We start from the raw sequence: 9,457 nt of genomic DNA on the forward strand, positions 1-9,457 counted from the left end.
TGTACTTCTCTCAGCTCTAAGACACAGTGGTAGAGATGAGGCCCCCAGCTTTCACACATCTACATCTAATGGAGGCAGTAGGAAAACATGCAAACAACTATCTGACATCACCTGTTTACAGATACTCAAATCTACAAGAGAGGCAGGGAACAGACTAGTAAAACTAACTTACTGGGAATTAATTTGAGTTTTAAAATTCAGAACAGGAAAAATTCTTATGAGTATAAACTCGACTTTTAAACTCAACTTTTCTACACAAGAAACTAAAGAATTTGTTTACCATAACTTTTGAAAACAGCCTGCAAAAAAATATGGAGGATATAAGACAGACTAGACTAATTATTTTACTTATTAAAAAAACAAGATTTATACAGGCTGGCAAACTAATAAATACTAATGATGCAATTCCAATGAAATCTAAACCACTACTGGCAACAAGACCTTAAATTTGATGATCTGGGCTGGGAAGGGAGCTCAATGGTAGAGCGCTTGCCTTGCATGCATGAGGCCCTGGGTTCAATTCCTCAGCACCACATAAGCAGAAAAGGGGACAGAAGTGGTGCTGTGGCTCAAGTGGTAGAGTGAAGAATTTGAGCTGAAGAACTGAGGGACAGCGCCCAGGCCCAATGATGGGCAAAAAAAGAGAAAAATTTTATGCTGATCTGGAACTAAAGGGCCTTACTTTCTGGTTACCTATTGAGATTAGTTGTAATCCTCATGAGGGCTCACTACTAAAACTTCTCTCATGCTCATTTTTTCCCCCCCGAAGCTTTAGCATTGTCCCTGAGCTGCTGTCACTCAAAGGAGGCACTCTACCACTTAAGCTACAGCGCCACTTGTGGCATTTCCTGTTTGTGTGGTACTGAGGAACCCTGGGCTTCATGCATGCTAGGCAAGCACTTTACCAGTAAAGCACATTTCTAGCCCCAACCTCTTGTGTGTTTTATGTCCTTTCTCAGATGTATTGAAACCACCCTGGACTTCCCTTGGAGCAGCCAAACTTTCAGTCCTAAAATTGGCTAAATCCTAGGTAAATACGCCTATTTTCAGACTAGAGCCTAAACAGTAATTAGCTAGGCACAGTGGCTCACACCTATAATCCTAGCTACTTAGGAGGCTGAACTCTTAAGGATCATGGTTCAAAACCAACCCAGGCAAGGCATCAAAGTTCATGAGACTCATCTCCAAGTAATCACTACAACAGAGTTGGAAGTGGAGCTGTGGCTCCAAGTAGTGGTGCACTACACTTGAACAAAAAAGCTCAGGGACAGTGCCCAGGTCCTGAGTTCAAGCCCTATGACTGGCAAAAACACAAAACAAAACAAAAACTCCACTAACAATGCATAAACAGCCACCTTTTTCAACTCAGAATTTTGCTGGAAAGCTATAGATATGTGGTTCAACTACTTAAAAAAAAAAAAGCCTCCAACCACCCACAAAAAACATTTTCATAAAATGTGTTTAAGTGGTAGGGCACTTACCTATCATTTGCACAAGGCCCAGGGCTCAATGCTTCTAATATTCAAAGGACAAATGTGCTGATATAATATAGACATATAAACAATCAGGGCTCTGAATGAAGAATGGGTGCTCCTTGATTTATATGATAGGGTTTGCACTCAGTCCCACAAATCCTTAGCACGCATAAGGAAGGCCCTGAGTTCAAACTTCAGTACCATTCAAATAATTGGGGAAAAAATTTTCAAAATTAACTGTGTTTCAAAATCAGCTGTGGGGCCAGGTACTAGTGGCTCAAACCTGTAATCCTGGCAACTAAGGAGGCAGAGATCCTGATGATCGTGGTTTTGCCATATCAGGCAAAAACCCCAGTAGCTCAAAAAAAAAAAAAAAATCGTGTACTGGAGATGTAGTTCACTGGTAGAACACTACATGAAAAAGATGAAAAAGGGTAGTGTAAAAAAAGCCACAAATGGCATAATTCCACTTACATAACAGATCAGGGTGCCAGACAGGAAGAGGGCAAAAAGCATAACCCCTGGAAATTTTACAGTGACAAACAGTCCTGTATACTTAGTGACTACAAAAACATATACACTATGTTGAGATTAACAGAACTGCACATGGGCAGTTTCTCCAAACAATTTTAAGCTACTTTCCAGTGTTATTTCAAAAATATACCAATGATTCCATCATTTTACTGGGGTACTGTGGGGTACAGTGCTGGTACTGGAACTTGGACTCAGGCCTAGGCACTATCCCTTAGCTTTTGTGCTCAAGGTTGGTACTCTACCACTTCAGCCATAGCTCCCTTCCATCTCTTTTGATTAGTTGGAGATTAGTCTCACAGACTCTCAGCCTGCTGAGTATGCAGGAATAGAGGCATGAACCACTGTTTCCCAGAACTCTATTTCACACAGAACCTGTAACTATTATCCCTAGTTTAGTAAAATGAAAAACTGAGAATCAGAGGTTAACTAAGGGAGGCAGCATGATTCAAACCCAGCTCAGATCTGACACTAAAGCAAGTGAGTGCACACATGTGTACTAAGCAGGTGCTCAACCAGCTGAGCCATACCCTACCTAGAACAATATACTACACTGTTCCCTCTGCTCATGAATGTTCATCGTTCTGTCTCTCCAAGTGACAGACAAGAAAGTTAAGTTCCTTTAGTCCATTCCTAACTCAATACGGGCCCAGAGTTCAGGCCCTCAGTTCAACTCCCATAACTCTAGAGGAACATTGTCCAACAGAACTTTCTGTAATAATGGAAATGCTCTTACAATATCAGTGCTGCCCAATATGGTAACCTCTAGCCACATGTGGCTATTGAGCATATATGGCTAATGTGATATTCATTGGTACATCCACATGTGGCTAGTGAGCACTAGTTTGGATCACAATTCTAGAGAAATACTAAGAATGTACACGCCAGAAGAGTAATTACTGCAAGAAAAAATAATTTACGGCAGATATATAAGGAAAGAATTAGACCAAGAAATCCATTACCTCAAAACTAAACAGGTTAGCAAACTAAGAACACTTTCTGAACATCTGTTCACCCTTCAAGATTCAGTTGGCATAACAACCCACTACAGCACTTTTCACACCTAAAACAGAACCACTAAATGTTAATTATCCAGTTGCTTTCTCTCTCAAGGGCAGAGATGTTTGTTATTTGCATATACACCAGCAGTACCTACTCTACACCCAAAGGTCTTCTACAATAGGTTTTTTCTTTTCCTTCTAGTAGGAAAAATACCATCATGTAGGTTTTTCAACTACAAAGTCAACTAAACCCAAGGATTTAAGTACCAGAAGTACACAAGAGCTTTGAGTAGGGCCTGTGGGTTCCAAGAGACATAAACAAAAACAAGAAGTGATCTACAAATGTATATACAGTGGTTTAAGAACAGAAACTGTCAGGAATCAAGGTAAGATAAACTGAAATGTGTTTTAAGAAAAAAGTTGCAGCTAGGAACTAGTGGCTCACACCTGTAATCCTAAACTACACAGAAGACTGAGATCTGAAGGTCTAGGAGACTCTTATCACCAATTAACCACCTAAAAACTGGAAGTGGAGGGCTGGGATGTGCCTTCATAGCTAAGTGCTTGCCTAGCAAGCACAATCCTGGGTTTGATCCCCAGCAACCACACACCAAAAAATTTCAGTTGTTTAGGTGGGGAATGTGGCTTACTGGCAGAGTGCTTGCCTAGCATGCATTTAGCCCTGAGTTTGATTCCTGAGTACCACATACACAGAAAAAGCCAGAAGTGGTGCTGTGGCTCAAGCAAAAGCTCAGACAGCACCCAGTCCTGAGTTCAAGCCCCACAACCAAAAAGAAAAAAAGTGCCATTCTTGCATCTTGCATTTTTTAAATAGCAAAACATATAAGCTAACTGTTAACCTACTATGTGCCACCTATTACTCAAGAGAATGTGGGGAGAGAGGCACACAAAATCAAAGGGAAAAACAAAATCGAGAAATGCACCCTTGCTTCATTCATTCCTTCAATACCAGGTTTCATCCTATTTCTGGGATTACTAAACTGCACTGGTGGCTCACACCTGTAATCCTAACTACTCAGGATACTGAGATATGAGGATTGTGGTTCACGATTCAAAGCCAGCCCAGGTAAGAAAAGTCCTATCTCCCAATTAACCACCAAAACCCAGATGCTGTGGCACAAAATGGTAGCACAATAGCCTTGAGTAAAAAAAAATCTCAAGAATGGCGCCTAGGCCCTGAGTTCAAGCTCCACAAGTGACCAAAAACACAAAAGCTCGAGGACAGCACTCAGACTCAGGCTCAAGCACTACAAAGAAAAAAAAAAAAAAAAAGCCCTCCAAGAATCCAAAGCTTCCATGAAAAAGTCACTGAATGAAGTGGTAGTTTGTTCTTTATCCTGAAACCCTGACTTTGCAAACCCTCCCTTGGGCCCTTGACTTGTTACACAGAATTAATTTGCACCATACCTTCTTGTGGTCAGCAAGGAGGCAATACTTGGGGTTCACTATTCAAAGTAGTTTGAATTCACTTAAGTATATTTTATTTTTTCTAAAACTCTACTGAGAGAGAGGAATTTAACATCCAGATACCAAACAGTACCCTTCATTTAAAGTGTTAACTACTATTTTAACCCTGCAAATTGGGAGACTAAAGAACAGTTCCACATTTACTTTTTTAGGAAGGATTAAAAGTATTATTTACCTGTCAATTTTCTCTTCATTACCAGCACACAGATTGCTAATGACAAAGATCACAGAAAATGTGAGAAGTGCCCCCAGACTGAATGGTCTTAGGCTAATTAACTTCTTAGAGCCTGCTTCTTTAAATCTAGGTTTTGAGGAAGACTAGATGTCCTCAGAGAAAAAATATGGCTTAAGCAAGGTAATTACTTACAGACTGACTACAGCAATTTTTGATTCAATTGCAATGCATCCATAAACTGGAAAAATACAGAACTGAATTGGTTACTAAATGTCTTAAAAAATAAAATGTCTATACCGAGCTGGGCACCAGTGGCTCACACCCATAATCCTAGCTACTACTCAGTAGGCTGAGATCTGAGGATCGTTCAAAGCTAGCCCAGCCTGGAAAGTGTGTATGACTCTTTATCTCCACTAAACCACCAAAAAAAACTGGAAGTTGAGCTGTGGCTCAAGTGCTAGCCTTGAACAAAAAGCAATTCAGAGACTGGGCCCAGGCCCCAAGTTCAAGCCCCAGGACCAGCATAAAAATGTGTATGTATATGTGTATTTGTGTGTATGTGTGCCTATACTCTAACACTCTCAAGAGGTGGAGCTTATCTCCCAGCCCCTTGGGTTCAGGATGTGCTTTGGTGTATAAAAAATGGTGTATGGCTTCTTTGCTTTTGCCTGTCACTCATTCTAATCCCTGAGGAAAGCCAGCCACCACATGAGGACACTCAAGCAACCCAAGGAAAAACTGAACCTGCTACCAACCTGTTGAGGAGATCAAGGAGCCCATCAACATCTTGACTGTGACCTTGGGCAAAACCTATTACCCAGAGTTACCCTGCTACAGTTCTCCCAGATTCCTGCCAGAAACTATGTCAGAGGAACAGATCATTGTTGGTAAGTCAATTAAGTTTTGGGTTAGTTTCTAACAAAAGAACTAATACACTAGCGTTCTTCAGACTATGAACCCTGGCTCACCTGGTGTTGATGAAATAAATACAAGGTAGTCTGTGATCAACTTGTGATCAACTTTTTTGAGTGTCAGTACTGCATCTGAACTCAGGGTCTATTGCTCTTACTTGGCTTTTTGGCTCAAGGCTGGTACTATACCATTTGAGCCACAGCTCCTCTTTTGCCTTTTTGCTGATTAGCTGGAGGTATAGAATCTTGCAGATCTTTCTGGCTGGTCTGGTTTCAAAAGCACACCCTCAGATCTCAGCCTTCTGAGTAGCTAGGAGCCACTTAGCTAATCAAAAAAAAAAAAATTTTTTTTTGTCTGTCATTGGGCTTAAACTCTGCGCCTGGGCGCTGTCCCTCAGCTCTTCAGCTCAAGGCTAACACTCTACCACTGGAGCCACAGCACCACTTCAGGTTTTCTGGGTTAGTTTACTGGAGATAAGAGTCTCACGGACTTTCCTGCCTGGGCTGGCTTTGAACCATGATCCTCAGATCTCAGCCTCCTGAGTAGCTAGGATTACAGGCATGAGCCACAGGCGACGGGCTTCAATTTTTTAATGAAATAGAAAAGAAAGCAGAGAACATCAGTCACAATTACTCAATTACTATTTCCTGAAAGTTTAACTTCAGTGTATGCAATAAGTAGCAATATAAAATGTGTTCCTAAGACAGGCACTGGTAGCTCACAACTGCAATCCTAGCTACTTAGGAGGCTGAGATCTGAGGATCACAGTTCAAAGCCAGTCAGGACAGGAAAGTCCATGAGACTCCTATCTCCACCTACCTACCAAAAAAAGAGGGGAGGGGAGAAGGAGGGAGGGGGGAGGAGGAGGGAGGGGAAGAGGGGGGAGGAAGGAAGGGGGGAGGTGGAGGGAAGAGGGATGGGGAAGGGGGGGCTAGGAATGTGGCTTAGTGGTAGAATGCTTGACTAGCATGCATAAAGTCCTGGGTTCGGTTCCATACTACCACATAAACAGAAAAAGCCAGAAGTGGTGCTGTGGCTCAAGTGGTAGAATGCTAGCCTTGAGCAAAAAAGCAGCTCAGGGACAGTCCCTAGGCCCTGAGTTCAAGTCCCAAGACTGGCAAAAAAGAAGAAAAAAAAAGAAGCCAGAAGTGGAGCCGAGTTCAAACGCCAGTATCTGCACACACACAGACACACACACAAAATGTGTTTGTTCCTTAGCCAGGTGCCAGTGTCTCAAGCCTGTTATCCTAGTTCCTAAGAATGCTGAGATCTGAGAATCGCAGTTTTGAGCCAGCCTGGGCAGGAAAAGTCCATGAGACTCTGATATCCAATTAATCCCTAGAAAACCAGAAGTGGCTCAGTGTTAAGAGTGCTAGCTTTGAGGGAAAAAGCTCAGGAACAGCACCCAGGCCCTGAGTTCAAGTCCTATGTCTGACAAAAAACAAAAGTGTTCCTTACAATCACAATTGAAAACATGTAGACCTACAGGTCTACAACAGGTTTAGAACAAAAACTCCCTAAAACACAGGGAAATCCTAGAGGGGGCATGATCTCAGTTTATATAAATTTTACATAAACATTTTATATAAATGGTCACTAAACCAATGAAAGAAAATTAAGACACTCTCAGTAGAACTACTCTCTTCAAAATATAATCAAATGGGAGCTTTTATAGGTTGTATCTCAGATCACAAATAAAAATACAAGACTTTAGACTACTCATGACTTATTTTTGATGAATTTGATCTATTTTCTTTGAAAAAAACATATTAAACTATTTTGAACTCCTGATTTGCCAGGTTTACTTTCAAAGCACCCAAATAAATCAGTACACAAACACTAAAAAGTGACTTCTAAGTTTTACTACTTAACTCAAGATTTGTGGCTCTTCCAAAGTTGGACTTCTTAAACAGTCCTTTTCTCTGCATTGCTGCTGTTTTTGCTCCAGCCTTTGCAGACACACATATCTTTCTAGATGTTTCTACTTCAACCAGTTGAGGAAAACAAGACAGTCTACAGAAATCTTCTCTTTTTCTTTTTTGTTAGTCGTGGGGCTTGACCTCTGGGCTTGGGTGCTGTCCCTCAGCTCTTTAGCTCAAGAAAAGTGCTCACCACTTGAGCCACAGACACACTTTTTCTGATGGTTTAGTGGAGGTAAGAGTCTCACAGACGGAAGTGGCGCTGTAGCTCAAGTGGTAGAGTGCTTGCCTTGAGCTGAAGAGCTGAGGTACAGCGCTCAGGCCCAGAGTTCAAGCCCCACAACCGACAAAAAAAAAAAAAAAAAGAGTCTCACAGACTTTCCTGCCCTGGCTGGCTTCGAACTGCGATTCTCAGGTCTCAACCTCCTGAGGAGCTAAGATTACAGGTGTGAGCCACTAACGCCCAGCCAGAATCCTTTATAAAGTTATTTCCTGGTGATGGTGACTAAAATTTATCTACATACTTGGAAAAAATCAAGTGCACTGTCTATGCCTTGAGAATTAGCAGCAAAGAAGCTCACTTCTAAACTTGAGATCAGCAGCTCTGGAAGAGAACAGACCATCTTGACAGTACATCCTTTAGTTCTTAGTCTGAGAACTGTTATCTTGGTTTCTTCCTATAAACCTAGAGTTCTGGAACTATCACATATCCTTAAAGTTACTCTGATTCAAGAAGTCTAGACATAAGGGGAAGTCTCTGTCCAACCACTTCCACCTACAACTTCAGTACTTAGTTTTGAGTACTCTAAAGTCCAAAGAAATTGAGAATTCAAAGATCTTATGGTTCTCTACAGGAAAGAAAAAGCCAAAATCATTTTAGTTTCCTAATAAGAGGAAACAGACTTCAACTATAGAACCACCGGGAAGAACCTGGCATGCCAATCTGAAGGCCAACCTTGATGTTTTTTTAGTGACAGTGAACTTGAACACTAAGATCAGGGCCAGAATTTGGTTCTGAAAGCAGACATTTAACCACTCGACAAGTCATTTATCTAGATGATCAAAGAATAAGAAAGTTCAAGGAAGGTGTATGCTGAATCTATTATTCACTTTGGGGCCACCAGTTAACCGAGCTGTTCCTTTTCTAAGAAGTCATCCACAGCTACAGACATAAGACTGCTAAATCAACCTCAAGATGTCTAGGAGGGGTACTCTGTATATTAAATGTCTTCAGATAGTTAGGTTTACCTTAAATGTTTTGTAAACAGGCACTGTGCTAGTCTGGATGTAAATCAAAATGAAGATACATATAAACAGGCTGACAGGCTTTCAAACTAGAGTTAAGGCTAGAGCGTTCAGTAGTACAGAGCCTGCCTAGCAAATGGGAAGCCCTGAAAATTCAATACCCAGAATCACTACCACTGCACACACACACAAAACTATAAAACTTAAGTAATCTGAAAACGGCTACCTATCCTATCTCCTTATGAATCACACTTTTATGTCTTCAAAATCCTAAATGAGGAAATGAAGAACTCCAGTCTAGTCCTCAGAGAAGGGAGAAGGGAAGAACTCTAGCAAAGCAACAGCAACAACAACAACGTAAACTTTAAAATATTAAAAATAACCAAGGAATTCTAACTAGACGGCCGGGTGAACGGTGTTTCGGGATCTTCGGGTTCCAAGATTCTCTGGACCTGGCAATCTAAGAGAACTGCAATTCTGGGATCCACGGCGCCAGCCCTTCAAAGGCCAAAACTTCAACAGGAGAGTCAGACAGCTCTCTGGCAACCCACATGGCCCTGCAGCCTCCAATCCACTAGGGCCACCTGCCTCCATCCCGACTCGCCAGACACCGCCCGCGGCGGACACACGGGGCACGCAGGTACCTTCTGCAGGTCCCACCGGCCGCAAGGAAGGCAGCGGCGATGCCCTGAGAAGAGAACTTAAGCTTAG

This window comes from Dipodomys merriami, unplaced genomic scaffold (assembly GCF_024711535.1).
Source record: "Dipodomys merriami isolate MVZ:Mamm:240054 unplaced genomic scaffold, mDipMer1.0.p SCAF_8, whole genome shotgun sequence".
NCBI lineage: Eukaryota > Metazoa > Chordata > Mammalia > Rodentia > Heteromyidae > Dipodomys > Dipodomys merriami.